This window comes from Tigriopus californicus, chromosome 12 (assembly GCF_007210705.1).
Source record: "Tigriopus californicus strain San Diego chromosome 12, Tcal_SD_v2.1, whole genome shotgun sequence".
NCBI classification, from domain to species: domain Eukaryota; kingdom Metazoa; phylum Arthropoda; class Copepoda; order Harpacticoida; family Harpacticidae; genus Tigriopus; species Tigriopus californicus.
In genome coordinates this window covers 4,986,757-5,010,583 of record NC_081451.1, presented here as the reverse complement: position 1 = coordinate 5,010,583, position 23,827 = coordinate 4,986,757, and the positions used below count along the sequence as shown (strand labels likewise).

The following is a 23,827-nucleotide window of genomic DNA, read 5'->3' as shown; positions in this document are numbered from 1 at the left end:
CAATATCAGATACCTTTCGTACCTTCTCTGAATACTGTACAATCCCAACCTTTCTAACCTCTCCCATTACGAGAGCTCTCTCACATCCTCAATGTTCCTAGTAAAACGTCTTTGGACCTGCTCAAGCTTTTGTAAACCTGTTGAACTAATTGGAGCCCAAGTGGGAGAGGCATATTCAAGATGCGGCTGAACAATCGACTTGTATCGAGTTAACATCGTGACTTAACATCTAGACTTAAACGTGCGATATTTTCAACCGCTTCACTTTTCCGAGTTTCTCAGAATAAACGTTTTGAAGTAATATGTCTAACCTTCCCTAGGCCTGAGATTGGGAATCGTTGCACTATGTCCCTCTATCGTTCGATTTACTGTTGCTGAGATTCCCTTCACCATGTGATAATAAGTTTTGTAGGCCCCATCAGCCTTTACCTGATTAACGCATGGGGCCATCACTGTGTCAACAAGCTGGGCATGTGCGTGCGGGGGTTGAGATATCGACCTAGCATTAGAGTTGAGATATCACATTGAATCTGTTTGCACTCAAGTAAAGGAAGGGCGAAAGACTATCTCTAAAGATGGTCAAACAAACGTTGTTGATATCATGAAATCTCAAGGACTAAATTAAAAATGACGATTAGGAATCACCCATGTCGTGTGGTCCACCAAAGCCGGAAATCCAATGTGAACGCTGCTCTGGAGGACATTCCTCCCTTGGAAAGGGAGGAGAAGAAGTCTGGGACAAGGGAAGCACCTGGATGAGGTGTTCACCGCAAGAAAGGCCCATGTTCTGGCGGACGCTCCCGTTTTGGTAGAGGTGGAAGCTGTAATCGCAACTGTCGAAATTCCTGCCTCGGAAGAAGGGGGAGGTGAACAGCGGGATCAGACCGGAAAGTGGTGGACGACTCTCGGAGGAAGTCTCCACCGGAAGAAGGAAGCTCATCCAAACCACCCAAGAGACAAAGGTAAGTTTTTGTGAACTAATTCAATATCAAGAAGCAAGCATTGAGCCTTCCAAATATTTTTTTTAAAACCCTCTCGGAAGTGGGCGCTCCATAGTTTTTGTTGTTGAAGAATTTGAAGAAAAGGATCCAAGCTAATTTGCAGACAGATGACAAAAAGGAAACTTCGAGTACAATGTTGCAATTCTGCGAGAAGAAAAAAGGATCAGATTGTTAACGAAGCTCATCAATTGGACTTTAAAATGAAACGTAACGTTCTTCAAGGGGACATTTGCTCGTCCAAAAGAAGGACCTGGAAAGAGTTCTGCAACTCAATCCAGGCGCCCGATAGCATGGCAAGTCGCAAGAAATGCCTTGAGGGAAAAATTAGAAGTGAGGACAAAAGCTGACAAAACTCAGGCCAAACTTAGAAACGAAGCAGCCAATGAAATGGTCAGTGCACATTTTCCATGCTTCAAAAACAGAAAGTCACAAAAATAGCAATATCCGTTCACTTGAAGTGAGCAAGCAAATCATTCTGAATTACTCCGATGTAAGTAAGCTTCATAATTCTCACCAAGGTCAAAGACGCTTTTAAGGAATCTCATTCCAATAAAGCAACCGGCCCGGATGGCAGCAAACCAATAGTTCTACACCATTTAGATGATGTCACAATCAATCACATAGTCAAACCATGCCTACTCCTAAGCCATGTCCCAGAAGTATGATTCGTGCAAGTCAAAAGTAGCCTATCTTTCCACGCATGGCCAGGACAATTATCGAACAAAATCCAAGATCATTTCGACCAATCAGCCCGAATTGTTTCGTCAAAAAAAAACGCTTGAAAAGCTCATCTTATGGCAACTGGAGGCGGGTCAAAGTCGAGCATGCGGGTTCGTTGGATAGGTTTCGTCAGTCTCGTTTGGAGACCTTCCGTCATCATTTGGGCGTTATTAAAGCGCAGCTCAGAAAGAGTCCACAAAGTAAATATATATATATATAAGCTTTGGAGTTAAGGATCTGTGTTAGCCGACTGTGTTTCAATGTAACCGTTGGAGGCCCAACATGGTTCCCCAAAGGACGCAAGTTTAGAGGCTGCCTTTGGAAATAACCTTCATGAAGGACGACACGTACGTATTGCAGTTGTTAGCGCAGTCTCCTTGCATGGTACGATTCTCCTCCCCCCCGACCTTTCTCCAGGAAACTTTTAGACGCCAATCACACCCACAGAAGGACAACCAATCTAATAGGGACATGACACTGCCCATCAGAAATAGCTCTACAGACAATGTGAATGCTGCCTTCGCTGGCCGGGCAAAACTAAACTCTGGCTTCCTGCTCACCCAAACAAACTTTGATTCAAATTTCGGTAATTTTTCGAAAATTCGTAAAGGGCCCATTTTTTGTTGTTTTTTTCGAATATGAAGACTGTTTGACCCAGTAATCAATGGATTGGCCGCTTGCATCAAAATGGCGCGCGTGTGTGAGAGAGTGAAGTAAAGCACATGGAAATCGGATGATTTTGAAACAATGCTCTGTGATTTTTCGCACTCCCGCCCGAAAGAGACTAGTCCAATGGGATGTCCATTGCACATAGCCCAAATTATTTAACTCATTAAATAACCTGCCGGGTTTACTATTCGCTACTTTCAAAAAAAAAGCTGAAACAGAAGTGCTATTCGACCCTTGATCTTTACGGATCTAAATATCGCCGCTTCTATACAAGCCGGCTGATTTTCATCCATAAGCCAAGTGGTCAATTTTGAAAACGTTTGCCTGCCATGTTGAAAGATAAAATAATGAATGCATGTCTTGGAGTGAATCAATTGTGTGATCCATCAAAGTATTGTACGTGTTTAGGTACACATTGAAGACGATGTTGTGTAATGTCACGTGTCAATGCGTGCAATGTTAGATGCTACAAATTTTACAACCTATCATGATTGTTTGACCTCTGTCAAAATTAATGATTTATTCATATAAATCTAAAAAGAGAGTGCTTAATAAAATGACTAGTTTATGACTGTTTGTTTTCTATTTCATATTTGAAAAAAAGCAAATGGAGACAAAGAATAACAAGAATAGAAGGGATCACGAGCCTTCCGACGATTGAAAGCAGATTGGATACGCAAGCCATTACATATTGTACACATATTCCTACATAATAAATCCTAGAAAAAACAACTTAAAGTCGAATTGAATCTAATATGGGTAAAAGCTCACCAACACTTCTTTTTTTTTTGTTTGGTTTTTCACGGGCTTTTCTTACCGGATTCTCGAAGGCTTGAAGGTGATCTCAAAATGCACATTAAGCCCCCACGGTCACTAGAATTGACCCTAAATCCTGGGTTGGGACAAAGCTCATGGATACTTTTGAAGACGTACAATATCAGATACCTTTCGTACCTTCTCTGAGTACTGTACAGTCCCAACTTTTTTAACAGACAGAAACAGATGGGAACCCTAGGTGTAGAATTCCAAACAAAAGTGTTTTTGAAAATGTCCATTCCCCCTAAATAGAGGTTAGAGATAAAAACAACTGAACCATGGAACTAGAGACATGACATTCGGACTTCTATTTCAAAAGAGGGGAGTCACTCCGGCAAAATATGTTGGATTTTTCGCCCAAATAAGTCATTTTTATATTGCATAAAGCAACCCAAATATGTTGATTTTATGTTAACCAAAAACGTTTCGGTTTGTTGTTTCCGATCCGTTTATTTTTCCTAACTTAAAAACTATGACCGATCTTTATTGACAGCAAATTTGCATAAAAACTCAAACAATTTTACACAAAAATTTGCAAAAACCGTTCCAAAACATAGGCAACAACGTTTTAGGGGGGGGGGGCTATTTTTGCCTTCTGCCTTCCATGTCAAGCAACACATAGATGAAACGGAATATTACATTACAATATCTTCAAGCACTGGTAATTGAACCTGCTATCCCTAAGAAGCAGATTCTTGCCATATCCATGCTGGCTCCTGATTAGTAGACCTTGAAAAAAAAGCAGCTTGGCCGAACTTTTTTGTTAGTTTGGAAACAATATGAAAAAGTTGGAAAATATACGAAAAAGTCGAGAAAAAAAATGTTGGGAACGAACAAAAAAGGCGATGAATTGCAAAAACGTAGGTGCCATGGCCAAAAGGTCATTGTTAGTCCTGGTTATTGCCTTTTTCTGTTGCCAAACGGTAGGAAAACAATTGCATGTATTGGGTGATGTACTGAGATTCTTTATTTTATTGACAAAAAATTAAATCTTCTTTATTGCAATGTTTGCCATTAGGACATTTTGCACACTTAATGATTAGATTTGTGTCCTATTTCATCCACAACTGAATCAAGTCGTTGTTCTCAGAAGTTATCTTTCACTTTGCTACGTATCATCACAAGAATAAAAGAAAAAAAAGGTCAAAAAAGTGAAAATGGACAAGAATATTTTTTTGGGGCTCCAAAAACCCAAAATATGTGTGAAATATTTTTTATGTAAGAAATTTTTGGTCTGAGTCTAGTTAATAACATATCTTTACATGAGGTTTTTTTAAAGACGTCGTTTTAGATGCAGCAGAACCCCGGTAGAGTGAAATTTTTGGGAGGCAACAAAATTTTCATTATGACGGGGTTGCTTTGACCAGCATTTGAATGGTTACGGGGGTTCTGCTGTACTAGTCTCTCTAGTCATGCTTTGCAATCAAATTTAGGTGTCCAAGAAGCTGGAAATATTACGACTAGAACAATAGCATTTGTAAAATCAATGCAATTGTCCTAGAATGTTGTAAATTCGTGTCCTTTTTTCGTTCATTATGTCATTTGAATCTTCCTTAGGACACCAGAAGTCTCTTTAATAATTTGATTGGCCAGGGTAGATTTTGTCCCTCCAATAGACTCGTTTGTTTTCTCCAGCCTCTCAGGTCTGCCATTTGATTGGATGACGGTTTGTTGTTGTCTCTCCCTCCCTTCCGTTGCCGAGATAGAAGAGGGGAACAAGAAAGAGGAAGGCTTGTGTGCTCACGTATTATTTTCCATTTACTATCTCCTCATCACTGAGAAACTTGAGTGGGTTCCAGCCGTTCTTTAGGACCTTGATGCCAGCATTGAACATGGCCTATCACCTTAGAAATGCTTCTTTCGGACCGGCCAGAGCGTGCCATTCAGTTTTGTAAATCGGGCGGTATTGGAGTCAAAAACTTGGCACTTCCTTGGACCCAAATTCAGACCCTTGGGGTTAAAAATGAATGAGACTTGAATGGCACACGTCGAGGTCACGGGAGATCATGCTCAGCAGGTTTTTTACCGGGCAATCTAGCTTCCTGTAACTTAAATTAAAACTGTTGCTCAAACAATAATAGAGTACCAAGAGGTTTCGTGAGCATTCGTTTTTTTCAGAACTGGACGCTTTAAATGAATTCCAAATTGGCGTCAAAATGTAGCTTATCAGTCTTTTCACGTTACTGCAAGAGTTAAATACAGCTGGAACAAAAAGGTTGGAAACTGATTTATTTTTTGACATTCTTTCATTTCAAAAAAGAATTCTTGAAAGCTTTAAACAAGTTAATATTGACATTCAAACCTATGAAAGACGTTAAATTGGTGATCTGTTTTCGTAAAAATGGGAAGCCACACTTGCCAAAAATGTTTTTGAAGTATTACAACCATAGATCTGAGCATTTGGGGCTAAAAACGAAGAAATCTGACCACGAAATAGCTTGCGACTAAGTAGAGATGAAATAGATAGTATCATAATTGATATTCCAGGGCTACTAGGTGTGCTCCCGATTTACGTTTAATTTTTAGAATGTGTTTTGGACATGTGGCTTTTTTATGTGGGCTAGAATTCCATAAAGCAATCAAATCAAATTCTTGCCTATGGTTTTCTGAAGCAGAAAATGCCAAGATGTGTTTGGGAATTTCCGTCAAAACTTGAAAATGTATTTAATACTAGGTCCGTTTTGGAAGGCACTGATTAAATCGTCCAGATTGGAGAGAGCCTAAGAATTGGAATGACTCGTGTCCAACATACCATTAGCGATACAAGTAAAAAAATAGCACTTTTCCAATATTTAAATTTCGGTAGCCCCATCCAGGTTGTTGACATCCAAAGAAAAACACTGCTCAAGCCCAGCCATAAGCCTGGTCTTGGCTAGGTAGCAAAAACAGTACTGGTGTTACTTTGGCTAGTGGCACAAGTCCCAAAATGTTAGTGAGACGCAACCAAATGGTGACGCAAGATGGGCACTTAAGGACGGCTTCAAACTCTTTCCCAATAATCCGCCCTCGCCTTATCGTAAGGAGGGACAATATCTCTCTGAATCAGAATGCGTTCCAGAACTCAATTGCTCTGGAAACATTCATCTTTCAGATCACCCGTTTTCGTTAAAAACTCGCCGACTTCTCTGAGGAAGAGGATACCAAAATCGGTGACAAGTTTGCCGAGCTAAAATTCAACATTTCGAAAATCAAACCATGGTCAAACAAAATCAATGGCTTCCAAAGTCCGTAGACAAGGTGTCATTTATGGTGGAGTTTAAAGGCGAGCCCCTCAAACCAATGGGCTTTGGCAAAGCGGGTCCCAGCAAAGAGACCTCATTGCGGTCGGTGATGAGGAAACTTCAAAAGCAATCATCCAAATGATTGCCCAGACAAGTATCAAACGACACCAATTTTGGTAGCTAGAATCGGGGTGAATCGGAGAAGGTGGGCTACTGACAGCGTTCTTTACCGGCAACAGCTTGAAACTGTGGGGTGGAGATAAGCCCCTGAGGGCCCTCGAATCCCAAAATAAATTACTCACCCTTCACGTTAGGTAGAGTCAAAACTACCGACATGAATAGCCCTCGAAAAATGATCTTCTTTGCAGACCCCATCTACTGGAAAACCATCAAAGGCAGGGCAACACCCCTGGCTCAACCAAAGTAGTCCTACGATTAGGAATCACCCATGTCGTGTGGTCACCAAAGCCGAAATCCAATGTGAACGGTGCTCAAGGGAGGACACTCCTCCCTTGGAAAGGGAGGAGAAGAAGTCTGGGACAGGGAAGCACCTGGATGAGGTGTTCACCGCAATAAAGCCCCAGTTCTGGCGGACGCTCCGGTTTTGTAGAGGTGGGAGTTGAGATGGAAGCTGTAATCGCAACTGTCGAAATTCCTGCCTCGAAAGAAGGGGAGGAGAACAGTGGGATCAGACCGGAAAGTGGTGGCCTACTCTCGGAGGAAGTCTCCACGAGAAAGGAAGCTCATCCAAAACACCCAAGAGACAAAGGAAGGTTTGTGAACCAATTCAATATCAAAAAACAAGCTTTAAGCCTTCAAAAAAAATTTAAAAACCTCTCGGGAATGGCCCCCAAAAAGAGGGCTCATAAAGGGGTAATATTTGAACGTGCATTGTCTGATTTCTAAAAAAGACAGCACAAAAGTTAAGATCTTAGAAGAACTAGCCGTTGAGAGAGAGATTGCATTCATCTCATAACAGAAACCTGGCTTCGACCAGGGGTCTTAGATGAAGAATTAACTATAGTTGGTTTCAATTTAGTTCGTTGTGATAGAATACGCCCTGATAATCCCTATTCCACATGGAGGTGTATGCCTATATGTTAGGAATGATTTGCACATTAGTCATGTACAAATGTCGAATGGAGAAGTAGAAGATCTGATTTGTAATATCCAAAGGCTTGATTTGTCTATTGTTACAATGTATAGACCCCCTTCTTGTTCAGTAAGCTCTTTTGTGTCAGCTCTCAAATTCACTGGAAATGAGTCGAATTAGGCATTTTGCTCGAAGATTTTCTTTGTAGGGGATTTTAATTTTCCGGCTAGCGTTGTAGAGTGGGAGGTTAGTCCTGATGGGTATATTCCCATTTCGAAATCGACATCTCAGTCGTTCGAAAAGCTGGAAGAATTGCGATCTTGCGCAATTCTCCAGCATGTTGGTGTAGCCACTAGAGAGAATAGCGTTCTCGACTTGGCTTTTCCACTGACCCTGATCTGATCCAGTGTGTCCATGTGACATCTAGTAATCTCTCAGATCATCATGTTCTCGAGATAGGGTCGACCATTACTCAAAAGCCGGCGTGCTCTAGAGTAAAAACGGCCAAAAATCGGTCTGGCTAAGTTCAAGTTCAAGATGAACATTGGCCGTTGATTATAGAAAGTTAGGAGAGCTTGACTTATTTCAATGCTGAAACTGGAATCGTCCATAGATGCAGCCATTGATAAATTAGTTTCAGTTTTTAAGGAAGTCTGCTCCAGTTTAGCAATCTCTGAATGTGTTCCGATAGTAAGAGCACTCTTTCTAAGCTCAAAATGAGAGAAATCACAAAAAATTAACAATATCCGTCCACTTGAAGTGAGCAAGCAAATCATTCTGAATTACTGCGATGTAGGTAAGCTTTATAACTTCCAAGTCAAACGCTTTAAGAATCTCATCCCGATAAAGCAAGGCCCTGATGGCAGCAAACCAATAGTTCTACACCATTTAGATGATGTCACAATCAATCACGTAGTCAAACTTTGCCTACTCCTGGCCATGTCCAGAAGTACGGTTGGTGCAAGTCAAAAGAGCAAATTCGTTGTCGGAACTTAAGAGCTAATGCGTAGAGGCGGGCAAATGTGCAAAACAGCAAAGCCATTAAGAGGCAAAAAGGTTCAAAAATATAGCAAAAGGTGCAAATAAAGTCAAAGAAGAAGGATATTCAATTATTTTTTTAAAAGAAGTAAAGAGCCTTAAATGACACCATAAAAAGTGGGCCTATGGAGATTGGTATGTCTCACTCTGTCAATCGGTTAAATACCATCATTACGTTGAAGGTCCAGGACAGGGCCAACCAGACTAAATTGTACTTGACATGCACCTGAAATGCGTCCAATTTGGAGCCAAACCGAAGAGGTCAAGTGCAATTTTAATCATGTTTAATATGTAAGATTTCTCATCAATTCATGAGGAAGTAGTGTCTCTGGTTGAGAAAGAGCCAATATAGCCAGACAACCTGAACGGTGGTTGCCAAGCATGTCTCTCCACAGGCCGCCAAGGTGTAGTGCCTGTCGAGATGATTGGAGAGAGAGATTAGACAACCCAAGTGGTCGGTCGTCCGACATCCACGTCCTAGAAATCTATGAATTAAGCACAAGTCACGTCCTAGTATTCAATAAAGGTAAGCATTATCCATGCTACACTAGTACATTCAAGTGCTTTTTTAGTAAATAATGATCTCTTTTTGATATACAACTCTGCTTCATGTACTCCAAATCTTTCTGCATTATTTTCAATTAATGAAAAACCCAGAACAGTAACATCCTAATCAAATAAACGTCAAATTTCCTCTTCAATCAGCTGAATATTTTTTGGTGCGCAAAAACTGGCTCAAAACACACGGACAGATAGAAAATCAACCAGAGTCATTTTATTAATTGATGAATGTACTTACACTGACAAATATATACTATTGAATGTGAATATTCGTGGCAGATAAAGTACGCATGTACATAAATGTTCACCGAGTATATTTTTGAGGAGCTTTAGCGTATTGTGTTTTTTGGAGGTTGTGTGGTGCTGCGTAGGTTGGTGTGTCGGGTTTGTGGGTTGGTTCTGTGTGTTGTTTATGATGTGTATGGCTCGTGTGTCGTAATTTGTGAGTTATCTCAAGAATACGATTGAGTTTGATTTCGTGTGGTGTGGCGCTGAGGTTGGTTCGCTTGTGAAGGATTTGAAATTGAGTGGGTCGTGTGTAGATGGATCCTAGATATTGGTTAGTTTTTGGTTGGTGGTCTTTTATGTAGATGAGGTGGCGTGTTTACTTAGTTATTTGATGTGTGTTCTGCGGTATGGGTTGTTCTCGTACTGGGTCTACTGTTTGTGCTGCTCGTGATTGGTGCCGGCTCTCGATTGTTGGTGTGTTGGGTGCATATGATATGTTCTGCTATGTTGATGTGGTTGTTGTTTGCGATTTATAGCAGAGTGTGCCTAAAATTGCGTTACAATTTGGTCAAGGTGCTCTTGAAGCAATTTTCTCCTCAAGAATAACTATTAGCAAAAAAAATATTGACCGAATTTGTTTAGAGCAAACTCTCTTGCTATATATCAAGAAACCCTAATTAGCACTTTTCAGTTGTTGTACTTCAAGATATGTTTGAAGTCATTTAAGTATATTCTATCTGCTTTTTTAACCACATACATCAATGGTTACAACAGATATCAGTCACATATTGTATTCAACAGTTTGGCACTATCGACATTCAAAAATTCAGCGCCAAAAGTTTAGACTATGCAACTTGGCGGGGAAGGTTTGGTGATTAAAAAAAGTGGCGTTTTCCTTGTTTAGTGTCCTTGGTGTACATACTCGTTTTGTTATCAAAGAACCTGTCCGTAGTTGGCTGCTTCAAGGTTCGATGGGATGCCTCAATAAGGTGCAATATAAATTTTCATTTACTCCAGGCTGTGTACTAAATGACTGACGAAATTGGCGACCATCGTTCCCAGAATAGTACGAGGAAAGCACAGTATCACAAGTTTTTGGTGACAAACTTTACAAACATTACGTTTTCTGACTTATGATGGACTTTTTAACACAATTTAATGGAAAAGATGAAGACAAGTATCCGGCTGGCATTCTGCAAGGGTACAATACATAGCTCTTTGTTTGGGTGTCAAAAATGTTCGTATTTTACTCTTGCAGATTTGAAAGGTCTCTATGAAGGGTTGGTGGGTGTTTATGGTGTTAGAATAGATCAGCAATTAAGTTGGTCAGCGAAAAATACCTTGATGCTAGGTTGGAGTGACACACCTATGGGGATTTTGGACCAAGATCTTCAAGTCATTCTTCTATGAGGAAGCCGGTCTCAACGTACGCTCGGTGTACAGAATCACTAAGTCCACTTAACTGAACAATTCTTGAATTAATTAGGTTCTTTGTATCTAATTTCACTGCAAAATGCAAGTTTTCAAACTGTAAAATGTAATAACTATGCATCTGCTGAATAGATGCCAATCAAACTTTTGGTCAGTGCATAACTAAGCGTATTAAAAATATTGTTTCACGATGTTTGTGGGCAGGATACATTTTACTGTTTTATAAGTGATTCAATATTCTAATAGAGGCTACGTCTAAAGATTTATTCAACAAAAAATGTTCCTTTTCTTTCTTAAGCAAAAGAAACAGCAACTAAAGCTAATCAAAAGTATAACTACTATCCAACCTTATTGTTCCCACCTGTATTTAACTCTTGTAGTAACGTGAAAAGACTTGATAGGCTATATTTTGAAAAAAAATGTTCACGCAACCTCTTAGTACTCTATTATTGTTTCAGTAACATTTCTAATATATATTCATTTTTTTACTCCAATACCGCCTGATTTACAAAATTGAATGGCACGCTCTGGCCGGACCGAAAGAAGCATTTCTACGATGATAGGCCATGTTCAATGCTGGCATCAAGGTCCTAAGCAACGGCTGGAACCCACTCAAGTTTCTCAGTAGTGAGGAGAATGAATCGAAAAACTATCCGTGAGCACACAAGCCTTCCTCTTTCTTGTTCCCCTCTTCTATCTCGGCAACGGAAGGAGGGAGGGAGGGACAACAACAAACCGTCATCCAATCAAATGGCAGACCTGAGAGGCTGGAGAAACAAACGAGCCTATTGGAGGGACAAAATCTACCCTGGCCAATCAAATTATTAAAGAGATTTCTGTGTCCTAAGGAAGATTCAAATGACATGAATTTACGACATTGCAGAAACAATTGCATTGATTTTACAATGCTAATGTTCTAGTCGTAATATTTCCAGCTTCTTGGCACCAACATTTGATTGCAAAGCATGACTAGAGAGACTAGTACAATAGAAACCCGGCTATAGTGAACTCCATTATGGTGAAAACCCCGTTTAAAATGAAAAAAAAAATCTTGTGAAACCAACTCATCACCATGTAAATGCTGGTCAAAGCAACCCCGTTATAAGGAAAAATTTGAAATCTCTGGACTCCGTAATTTGAAATTTGGCTCCACTGCGAACGTCAAAACTGAGATCTTGTTAATGCTTTCACATACACTGAAGATTCTCAATAAACTTACTCGTATGTTGCCAGCCCACAACAACGGATGCTCATGGGGGTCTTGATGTCCTCTCTAAGATCGTGCTTTATTTTACATCAGTGAAAATTTTCTTCGGTCTAGGATTTACATAAAAAAAATTGGGCTCAGAAAGTCTCGAACTATTCCCACTCTTAAGACCTTTATTTGCAGATTGTCATTCCTTTGTTAACGCCGAAGTTGAATACTATTTTTTATACAAACTTTCAATTTCAGCGATGCCATGTGCCAAAACTGGTGCCAACCCTGTGCCCAACTCTCCGTCCAATCCTCCACCAGAATTTCAACCTTATGGGCAAAATTTGAGATGCTCGCCAAATTCATGAGCTCCACGCAAACTAGTAATATAAATATTTGTTTAAAACTGCTCTGGCTGAATTCCAGCTTGGACCAGGCTTAGCAGCTATTTTTGACCTTTTTAGAAAGTTTGAGATTTCGGTTCACAATCGGATTGAGAACGATGCAAGCACCGCGTACAGTGATGCGTTTTGCATTAGAGGGACAATCTTCAAGGCTCAATAAATCTTAACACGTGCAAATCTGGGATTCACGGAAGAATAACCTGAAACAAGAAATGCTAATCTGATCGATATCGAAGTAAAACTTCTATCAAAGTATCTCTCGCAATTAATGAAACTTGCAATGTTTTTTTTTTGAAAAGAGACTCGAATTAACTCGAACGAAATGGAAAAATATCCTACTTCGCAGGACACTCATTTGTTCCATTTGACGTGCTTCTGGAAATTTTGACGGCAGCACAAAACTTTCCGGTCCTTCGAAGAAGTCCGGACTCGCAAACCTTTATGCAACTCTTGTCCCTCAGTCCACAAGTTGACCGCTTCCATTGAAGCCAAATCGATCGAATTATTTCATGGACATGATCCAATTGACACAATATCTGAAAAGTATTGTAAATATATATACTTAACCTCAAAAGCAAAATCCTTCTGACACACCGTTTTTCAAGTGCCTACGTAGACTCGCGATAGAGGCAAAAGTTCTTTTACAATCATGACAATGAAATGAGATGGATCGGTCTACAATGTGCTCGAAATATCATCTTGGGTGGGCAATCGAGTGGTCCCAGAGTCGACGGAGTGGCCTTGGCAACTGAAAAGAAGGTCTGGCGGGTCAACGAAGTGACTCGAGGTCTGGGGTCAACGAATGGACTCGAGGGTCGACGGAATGGTGGATTTTGAATGAGATGAGTTTGGAATAGCATGGTGCGGAAACAGCACAAAGGACAAGGGCGACACGTACGGCTCCTTCACTACTCAAACCATTATTTCCGACGCTCTTTGTTATAGCTTACTTAAGATATTGATAGACGGCGCCCCTACCGAAACATCTCATCGCCGAGTCCTGTTGTCGGACACGACGCTAGAGGGACATCAATTTGTGTCGAAAAAAACCGTATTTTCAACATATTTAGAATGTAGCTTGAGCAGGGATGGGAAATTATTAAACGCCATTTTCTACCACCTGGCAGAAAATGGTGGCAGAAAATGGCCGAAATTGGTCAAAATCAGTGGCAGAAAATGGCAAAACACAAAAATCGTTATATTATTCTAAATAATCTTTTTCTAGTATTTACGATCACTTCCGTTAATTTTTAAGCCTACCTGTATGTAGCTTTGACACGCCAGGATGGATATTTTTGCACCGAATGCAAGATACAACCACTAAACGTCACTGGAGTGGGATCGAGTTTGAATTTTACCACCGCAATCGATCTGAATCAGGGTTGCCATTGAACTAAATTTTTCTAAGTCAAAAGGACGACAATTGCATTTGTCGCGACGGATGCCGGGGTATTGGTGAACGGGATGATTGCTGTCTCGCCTTTACTCTAAATCGGTGACTGACCGGAAAAGAAGGATGAACAAGGTTGAGCAAGAGGAAAAAGAAGAGAAGATTGAAAAGATGTGAATAGAACTGATAGAACGATGCAAAGACAAATAAATGAAGAAACTTACATTCCACTTAGATCGAAGTCCACTAGAGCAAGAAAGTTGTGGTCGAACCGGCATTTCATAAAGTTATAACGGTTATAACGTATTCAATAGCCATTTTGATGACGATGAAAAGAACTGTAATTGCTGTGGCTAGGCCTTGGCATGGATTTCTAGAAGACTTGGATGGCGCACGGCAAAAAGAAGGTGACCCATAGAGGGGAAAGAGGTGATCTCTCTGTTTGTTAGAAAGAGCACCCTTGACACCATTTTCAGTGCTTCTTTCGTCATGAAAAATTCAAAAATATCAATAGTTACGAATTATTAGGACAATTGCCTATTTTTAGGTCCTAATTTTCTATCATTTATTCTTCTTTAAAGCTAAGAATGCAAATTCCAGTAGTGTTAGTAAAACTCTCGACCCTTGACAAACCCAAGATATAGGTTTCAATGGGCACTTATTGCCAATTGTAAAAGCGAGACATAATACCTAATATAGAATGATATTTGCAAAACTCTTCTTTCATCTCTTCCCAAAAGCGAGCTTCTAGTTACATTAGCTTAAATAAATATTAAACTTTCAAAAATAACTTGACCCTTCCACTTGGATATTACAATCAAATCTAAATGACCCAAAGCAACTGTGTCAAACAAAATTGTAAATGAATTGAAAATGAGCTTCTCAGTTTCCATATGATGTCTTCCTCAGTAGAAAACATTTAATGTTGAATTGAATTGGAAACAGCATGATGTTAAACTATGACAGCAAGTTCATTAGGTGCATTATAACTCCTGCAATCCCAAAAGTATGTAATAGTTAGGGCGGGGAAGATATTATGTACTCTTTTTTTTTAACAAGTAATTGAAGTTTAAGAACATTTTTTCAATTTAAAGGAGCTCCTTCAATGTGATTCCTTCTGGGTTTTTTTGTTTGGTTTTTCACGGTCTTTTCTAACCGCTACAAGGAATGTAATCTCCAGTGCTATTGAAATGAAAGGTTATAAGTCGCCTATTCATTACCTTTCAATCTTTGCATGTTATTTGGTCTACCAACGAGTTTGAGTTGGCAGACCGATTTAGGCCTGGAATGTAGGTTTGATCTGGAATTCTTCTTAATAATTTGTTTACTTTGTCCTTGGAAAATTCTTGATCATAGGGATTTTCAAAGACCTTTCAGCTCATTGTTGCAATTCTCCTAAACAAACATTAATAATCATTAACTTTAATTGTCTTTCACATACACTGCTATATTTTAGCAAAAACAAGTATGTAAATCTTCCAGGCTTGTTTAGAGGTCTGGGAGCAACTTAAAGTTACAAAAATTGAATAGCTGTAATTTGAATAACTAAGAGTTGAGAGTTGGATTGAAGAACTTAATTCCCACCATGTACTTTCCAAAGTATGAGTGGCATGTTAAAACCACTTTGCATATCTTTTGAAACAACTAGGACTTCAAACAGCTAGGGAAATCTGCTTTAATAACTTTTACTGAAAGACAATTTTCTTTTTTTGGTAGTGTGCAATTCATAATGCGTTTCAATGGTCAAAGCAATTTGAGGCCCAATTCTTCATATTTCTGTTTTTAGCCATTCACTTTACTGGTGTTAAAGAGAGTACTAAAAAGTTATTCTTATTCTTATTCTAGGATGAGACAGTGATTCCTGCAAAACATATTGTAAGGGACTAAGATCAATCGGTTTAGTATAGTTGTTTAACAGTTAATAAAGGTGATAGTTAACTATGACATATGTTTAGACTTTAATTATTGCAAGGATCTCATATCTGATATTTGGGTGATTACGCCACAAACCCAAGACTCAGCTTCATCATTACATTTTAAGAAGTGATCATATCAAATTTTTGGATCGGTATGATAACTCTTGCTGAATTTCAAAATGAACTGATTTTCAAAACAAACTGATTTTTGAGGAATTTCAAACGTTTTTGCTTTGGCTTCATATCACGTCACTCTATTAGTTCAAACAGATTTGATAGCCAAAGCCAGCTTGACTTTTTATTGGTATTTAGTTATTGGGCATGGACATGGTTTAACCATGAAATGAAGTTGAAAATAATTACAAGCATTTCCACAATAATGCAGTTCAAAATATTTGACGTTTGGTAACTTTCCCTCAATGAAGTGTATATATCAAACCTTATTATTAGCCTCCTCATTTGAAAAGAGAAGCCCTGAATGAGCAATTTGAAGGCAAGTAGGACGAGTCGAAAATTCCAGCCCATTTCACCACTTAATGCCAAACTGTTGACCCCGCCGATCTGGCCAAGACTAAGCAAGCCTTAAGACATAATACAGGCTGAATTGGCGTTGCTACTTTGTCGCTTCTCCCTTGGGGGTCACCCAAGAAAGGGAATCTGTGACTGAGCGGAGTCCATCTCTTTCTTTAGATGTCCGTGGCCTTGGATACTATCAATAGTCTATGGATACTGTTATCAACTCAATTAACCCATCCAACAGTATAAAAATTATACTCGAATTTCATTCGAGGAACATTTTGCATTTCAGCCAATGCTATACCAAAATGCTTTCTAGCAAAGGACACTTGAAAATCTTATCCAACCCAAATGATCTTTCTTGTTTTTGACATCTTTTAGAATCAAGATCGGCCATTCTAACCACTGGCGGCCATTTTTGACCACCTTCCAGGAAGTTCTACCATTTTGCCACTTTCTACCCTTTTCTACAGTGGCAGAAATTCGATCAATCTAGATCTTTCCCATCGCTGAGCTTGAGTCTTATCTCGGCCAGGGACGGCTGCTACCCCTGGACGGCACTCTCCACAGAGGAAGGCCGACTTCTCCTCAACTCTGGCTACTTGAAGTTCTTAACCAGCATACATCTAATTGCGACCTGGACATGGCCCTTCAACACCGATTATTGAACACAATGGTCGCAAATGCACTTGAGAATTTGGGTTACAAATCATTCAAAGTTCTTTACAACACAATGTTTCGGCCAATGAAAGCTGTAATTGTTGTTTTGTCTGGTAGCGTGAATTGTCAAGTTGGCAAGCAACCTGGATGGCTTTCAAAAGTCAAGCTTGACTCCAAGTCTGGTCGAGAACTGGGATAGTGGGAGCCATCACCTCAACCACCCTGGTAACACCGTCCTGATGGGCTTGGTCATCAATTTGTAAGCTGAGCCGCCCAAATCAACCGAACAAAGTTCATCATTTTCGAATGTCACTTTGGCCCCCAGTTGATCTATCTTGAGAGGCCTTCATACTTGAAATCCGGGGTAATTGACACTCCACCAGCGGCAGAAACTAGTCAGGTCTTTCTTGGGGGGGTACACGACCTTTGAAATCTCCGAACACTGTCACTTTTTACGCGAAATCCTCACTTACATTGATCGTTTTCCGCACGCCATTAGAATGAGGAGTTTGTTGATCGAGTCAAAAGTCGGCCTCTCGGTGTTTCCGTCCACGTTAGCCAAGCTGTCGCTGTCTCGGCCTGTCTCGGCCTGTCTCGGCCTGTCTCGTACCTCTATCGGTCATTCCAAAAATGCTTTATGCGTTGTGGCCTTTGCCTGAGGACCCAAAAGTATTGATCATCAGTTGATTGAAGGATACTTGTGCCTTCTCTCGTGCTTTTTAATTCCAATCACAATGACACTACCAACGGAATCGCCAATGGGATCATCGATGGAACCACCATCACCAATCGAACCAAGCATTATCATCAATATGCCCCAAGAGCCTACAGAACCTGGGCCTGAAATGACCTCGGTAGTGGAATCAATGTTGAACCCAATCAACCAGGACCAAAACGACATTCGTGAGCTTGGAGCGAATGCAAAAGCCTGCGATGACAATGAAGCCCCGATTTTGCATATGGCCGTCGAGGAGGAATTATTTGATGTGACTCCCTGTTTGATTCGACATGGTGCTAAGGCCACGGATAGCGACAACAAGGGCAACACGGTTATCCACGCTTTGGCCCAATGTCATCAAAAGGGAGTGATTGGTGAGATTATTGAGTTATTGCTAAAAGAAATGAAGTCCGCCGACTTTGATAACAAAAGTCTTCTAGGGATTCCCATAATAGAAAAAAACCAAGCTGGGTTAAAATTGTTCATTAATTGGCAAGAGGAGCACCAGGCTTCGACTTCTATTTTAGTGTGCAGCATGCACGATGATCCATTTAAGGTGGCCATTCGGGCTAAAGATCGTGAAGGAATGAAAATCTCGTTTAAAAATAAAGACCTTCTCCGTACTAAAGAGGCTCACAAGTAATTTTGATACTTTGTAATACCAAGCATTATGGTTCGCTGGAGATCATATCTAGTGGTCCATGTACTAACTCATGGTCTGACCAAGTTCTTTCTTCATTTCTAGAAGCTAAAAAAATACAATACTTGGATTTCGTGTGCCAGAGCAATGGAAATGCCCAGAAAAGCACACTTGACATGGTGCTCAGGCATCGAGACCCTCCAAGGAAGGCGGAATATCTCAGGTATCACCTTCTCTTGGCCATTGCCATGTATTTGTCGGAGCAAGCTGAATTCATCCTGGATTATGCCCAAAGTCTGTTTCCCTTTAACAATGAAGGGGAACAGCATCTTCGCACAGTACTTTATGGCACTTTCAAAGGAGACACCAATCGTATTGAAAAGACTCATCTCAAGATGACTCCACTGGTGATGACTCTCCACGGAAAGATGCCACATCTGTAAGGACAGTTTATGAGTGAAGGCCCGTGGATCATGTTTTACAAAAGACATTCTGTTTTGCTTTCAGGACAAACAAATTGATTGAAGCGGAGCAGAGGCATCTGATGCCCCACGATAATGAGTTGTCTCACGAGAAAGCACGGGCCCACCATGCTTCAAGCATTTCAGATCCCCAAAGCCTTCAGATTTGTCTTGAATCTGGCAATCCATCCCGTAAGATTTGGAAGCATTACTTTGATTATCTAAACAAAGAGGAGCAATTGTTCGCAAGAATCGGAGCACTGAACATCGAGGACAAAATCATATATCTGAGGCTGCACCGCCGTTGGGCAGTGCGGGATCTTAACCTATCTGGCCTCAAGTTAGTTACCAATGCTCTGAACTATTTGAACAACGAGGAACAGAAGCAGAGAATTGTCTGCCAGCCCCAACAGACTGAGGAATTACTCCTGTTCGTGGACAACAACAATGCAGACGGCAACTTGAGGTAACTGGTAGTGTTTGCGAGCAATGTGCCAATATTTAGCTTTTCAGTGTTTCTCATAAATGTTCTCAAATTTTGCCACAGTCGCCTTCTGGAGGAATTCATCACTCAAGAATTTGAATGCCACAAGAGCGACCAAAAGCAAGGCTATCAATGTGTCCTGAACCAGGTTGACGACATCAGTGGATCGGATTACATTTTAGATGCCTTCGAGACACATTATCCCAACTCAACGAGCAGCAAATGGAAAAGCCTTTCGAAATTCGCGGTTATTACCTTCTATGGATTGGCTGTCATGGGGATGAATATTTGGACAGATACGGTAATAACAAAGGCACTTGATTGCGCATCTAATCGCACCAATATCCCAGACGGCTATGGCATCTGCAATGGCAATCAAGATGTCAGAAATTCTAAGGCAATTCCACCGACAGACCCAGATGATCGCGATGATCGTGACACGACAGATGATCGCAAATGGAATGGCACCAATTTCCAAGAAGCCTTTAATATCAGTTCTGGTAGTCAGCTTTTACATCTGACCACAACATTGACACTTTGGATTTGGCTATTAGGGCAATTGATTCAACCCAAATCGATCTTCACTTACCTTGGTTTTGGTTCTGCAAAGCAAGGAGCCGAGCTAGAAGGCATTGAAATTGAAACTGGGTCGGCTGAAATACCACTCGTGGAAAGAAACCGCTCCAGATCGGGCGATTCGAATGCATCACAGATGGAGAAGCAAGTCAAAAGCAAACAAATCATATCCTTTTGTGTTTTGGGCTTCCCAGTGTTTGCAGCAGCTGTCATGGTTTTTTGCATCCTGAGTGGGTTTTGGCCAGAATTGGATTGGGTTTGGCTTGGCAATACGTTTTCCATGAGTTTGATCGTGGTGCTCGCTATTGCCGGCTTGGTAATCAAGTGCAAGATGATTTTTGGTCAAGACAACTTTCTTCAAGATAGAGATCTTTTCGACAGCCTCGATAAGCAATTGACCATAGCACAGATTGGAGAATCCTGCATGGAAGCCACTGTTCAATTTATCTTGCAAACTTGGCTCTTTGCTCGACTACAGTTGGCTGATGAACTCCACAAGAAAACTAAAATTGAGATCACGGTTCAATTTTGGTATCACTTTTTCGTTTCTGGTGCAAAATTGGAGTTACTTGAAGTTCTCGTCAGCGGCAAGATATTCTTATCGTCCATGTCCCTGATTTGCAGTGTTAGCACGATCCATTTCAATCTGAAGAACCAGAATGTACCTTTAAAACGTAAGCCCTTCATCTTCTTATCCCTTGCTTTTCAACTTTGGGCACAAATGAGAGTGATCCTGGCTTTGTGCTCGGGTGCAAATGATGGATCACAGGACCTCAATGAGATAAAATGGTTTTGGTTGATCAAGATTGCCTGGATAATGATGCTGAAGGCAGGGTTCTGGTTTAAAAACCGAAAACTAGCCCCTTTCTCCCTTTGCAACATCTGCAGTTTCTTGCTGAGCACCTTTGGCAGTTCCATGCTATTGTTGCAGATCCCAATGTTGAATAACGACAACAAAAAGGTCACCACAGAGACTTTTGGCTTCCAATTCTTGTACTTTCTTTTCACCTTTGGACAAAGTGTCTGCTGGGTTGTGTCTAGAGGAGAAGCCTTTTGGGAAATAGCTATTCTAATGGCTTTAGCCTTTGCTTGTCATGCTGTTTTCTATCTGTTCTATGGCCATCCTGGTCAAGCTAAAAATCGGAAGAACATCAAGAAGTGGATGAAGAAGAAAAAATTGAACTAGTCACACAACATTTTCAGACGCCTAAATCGTAACATGCCAGCCAGACCTCTCGACCTACTCAATTAACTTCGACCCCTTATGCCTGTCTATTCATACATCCTTTTGTACATCTTGTTCTTCAAATATTGTAGATATTTAAGTTACTATTGAAAAAGCCCGTGAAAAAAACAAACAAAAACAAAGTATATAAGTGGTGTGGTTTTGTATTGCATACATATGTATATGGTTAACAGTGAAGCTCTCTTTCTCTCTCTATTTATGCGATTCTTAATCTTGATCTGGAATAGAACGGACGTGAAGATCTAACCCTTCGTGTATATTAGATTAGGGGTGTGTCCTTCGGGAATTAGCCCACATAAAAACCCACATGCCTTAAAAACGTTTGCCCTTGAATATTAATTTTAATACCATCTATTTCATCTCCACTTGGTTTCAAGGTATTTAGTGGATAAACGTTCTTCGTTTTTAGCCCCCAAAAGCCCCAGTTACATGTTAATTCAATTTCCCAATGAATTGACATCGATTTTTAATGTCACAAAAATGAAAGACATCGTTTCCATTTTCTTGCGTAGTCTCACAATGGCTCAAAATGCTATATAATGTCATTAAAACGTACTAAAAGTGCAACCTTTGAAAATGTGTTTTACAATCCTCATGAGTACACTTGATTACGTAGTCACTGGAATTCTGGAGACAATATATATATACAACAAACAATGTCCTAGATTTCGTCGTTTCTTGAAGAGTTTGTTGAAACTGGTTAAAATAGCTTCTTTGAGGCTTCACTGATGTTTGTGAAAATTTCAGCGAACGCTGAAAATGTCTTTTGGATGGTTGTAAAGTGCATTTTCAAAAATATGCTTTTTTTTGAGGGTTTTATACTGTGTATGGTTGTATATCGGGGCTATAAAAGATGAAATTTGGACCACTAAATCCCAAGTAACTAAGTGGCGATGAAATAGACATCAAAGTTTATAATCAAGAGCTAACTGAATGTAATCCCAAATTACATTTAATTGTTTTTTTTTTATCTCAATCTTTATAATGCTAGTTGAGGGTGGAGTAACATCCCCTATGTTTTAAGATAAAAAAAATACCTGGCCACTCTGCATCGGTGTCGGTGGTGACTTTCTATGTAGATTTGGAATTATTGCTTTGAGTGGTTGTTGATCTAGGGAGTGGAAAGCCGAGCTTCGGATCGGGAGTATTCAGTACCTTGGTCCAAAAAAGGTCAAGATCACGGGGCACTTGTTTCACAACTAATATCTAACATAGTACTAGCAATTATGGCATCATGTCCCCGCATATACCTAAACGAGGACACGTTGATAAATGCTAAAGGAATTTGCTATTTACTTTGAAATTATAATTAATCCAATTATCTTGAGCTTAAGCTGATGAATATTATCTCGGGGCTGAGACAACCGTTATGGGCCGTAGGGATGTGATGTCCTTAGGCATTGAACATGCATCCGTCTGGTAGTAGCAGAGCTGCTACTATAAGAAGAAGTAATATGAGGACTTCGAGCATGTATTGACTCTTTGAAAATTGCTCTAGATGCCACCTGATTCTACGTATATTTAGGCTCTTCAATGAACTCCCTTTCTGTATAAAAAACGATTAGTCAAATTGCACTCATATAAGAGATCGAGGTGTCAAAAAATACCGGATTATGATGCGAGATTAATCAGGGAGGCTACCAAAGATATTTGATCATCGAAAATCCTGAATATCTTACAACAACCTAATTAGCTCTTCCTACAACAAAGTAGATACATGAATTTTTAATCAAGTGGGCATTTGAGAGTTTCACCTAATTGGAAAATGTCCTTCTTTGGATCGGATTACGGGGTGAGCAGTCTATAAACTTGGAAAATAAATGTGATACAGAATCGGGAACAGTCAGAACATACTCCAGGGTGAGAATCATTTTCATTGGTTTGAGTCTCCGACATGTAAAGAGTCGAATGTGAAGAAAATGAAGAACGACAATGTGTGACGATGATAATTGAATCAAAGCGACTTGACAATATCCCATCTTTTTTCAACACCTGTCCACCTTTTTCGACCTTTAAAGGTGGAACCCCGTTATAGTGAAAATTTTGTTGCTTCCCAAAAATTTCACTATGACGGAGTTCCATTACATCTAAAACGGCGTCTTGAAAAACCTCATGTACAAATATATCAATAACGATTCCTTGATTATTCTAAACCTGGCCTCAATGTTATTAGGACAAGTTAAAAATATTTCGGCACAATGCTTTCTGAATTTACATTTGCATATTTGCGTACCGTTTGTTTTCACGTTGATCTTCGATGCGTTTTCAAATTTTCTTGCCTTGGGCAGAAGTTTTGTGACGCCTTTGCAATTCATATTGCGTTTTTTAAATTCACGTTACGCGAGAGATAACAGATTTCCTTTCCTCCGTTCCCTGCTCATATGCATAATGAAACACAAAGGCAGGAACAAACTGCAATTGTATTTCCATCCTGATGAGCGCAATCAACATATCAACATGCTTTTGGTTTAAAGAATGAATCAGTCCCGGGGGCAGGGACGCAAAATAATAATAGATAATATATAATAGGCAAAGGTAATAATAGTTGCATTCTACAATTGCACAGCCTACTCTTTCCTTTTTACTTTTTTTTCAATCCAAATTGCTTTGAAAACATAATTTTGGACCCTTTCCTGTCATGTTTTGTTCCTATGCATTCAAACCGTACATTATTACATTGAATAACAGTCTTTGTATCGGTAATATCTTAACTACCTAATCACCTAAATTTTCAACAGCATCAAAAAATCCCAAATTTTTCCTTTCGTAATAGCTACTACTCACAAAACGAGCTCTTTGAACGGTAGATGGCGGTAGCTTTTGAAAATGATGACACCAAACCT

General features: G+C 40.0%; 1 protein-coding gene and 1 long non-coding RNA gene across 3 annotated transcripts in view; one reads left to right on the top strand and one right to left on the bottom strand.

Moving 5' to 3' along the window:
• The first annotated feature begins 527 nt into the window (after window positions 1–527).
• The window catches only part of LOC131892400 (uncharacterized), a 49,325-nt gene continuing 26,025 nt past the window's right edge, over window positions 528–23,827 (top strand). For both annotated transcript variants that reach the window (XM_059242254.1, XM_059242255.1), the window contains exon 1: window positions 528–962. The gene's annotated coding sequence lies outside the window, so the exon portion shown is untranslated. The remainder of the gene's footprint in view (window positions 963–23,827) is intronic.
• Window positions 12,046–18,716, bottom strand: LOC131892401 (uncharacterized). Its single transcript, XR_009374555.1, has 4 exons — window positions 13,328–18,716; window positions 12,717–12,913; window positions 12,430–12,577; window positions 12,046–12,353 (listed from the first exon to the last, which is right to left on the bottom strand). It is a non-coding gene; the product is annotated as an uncharacterized LOC131892401 (long non-coding RNA).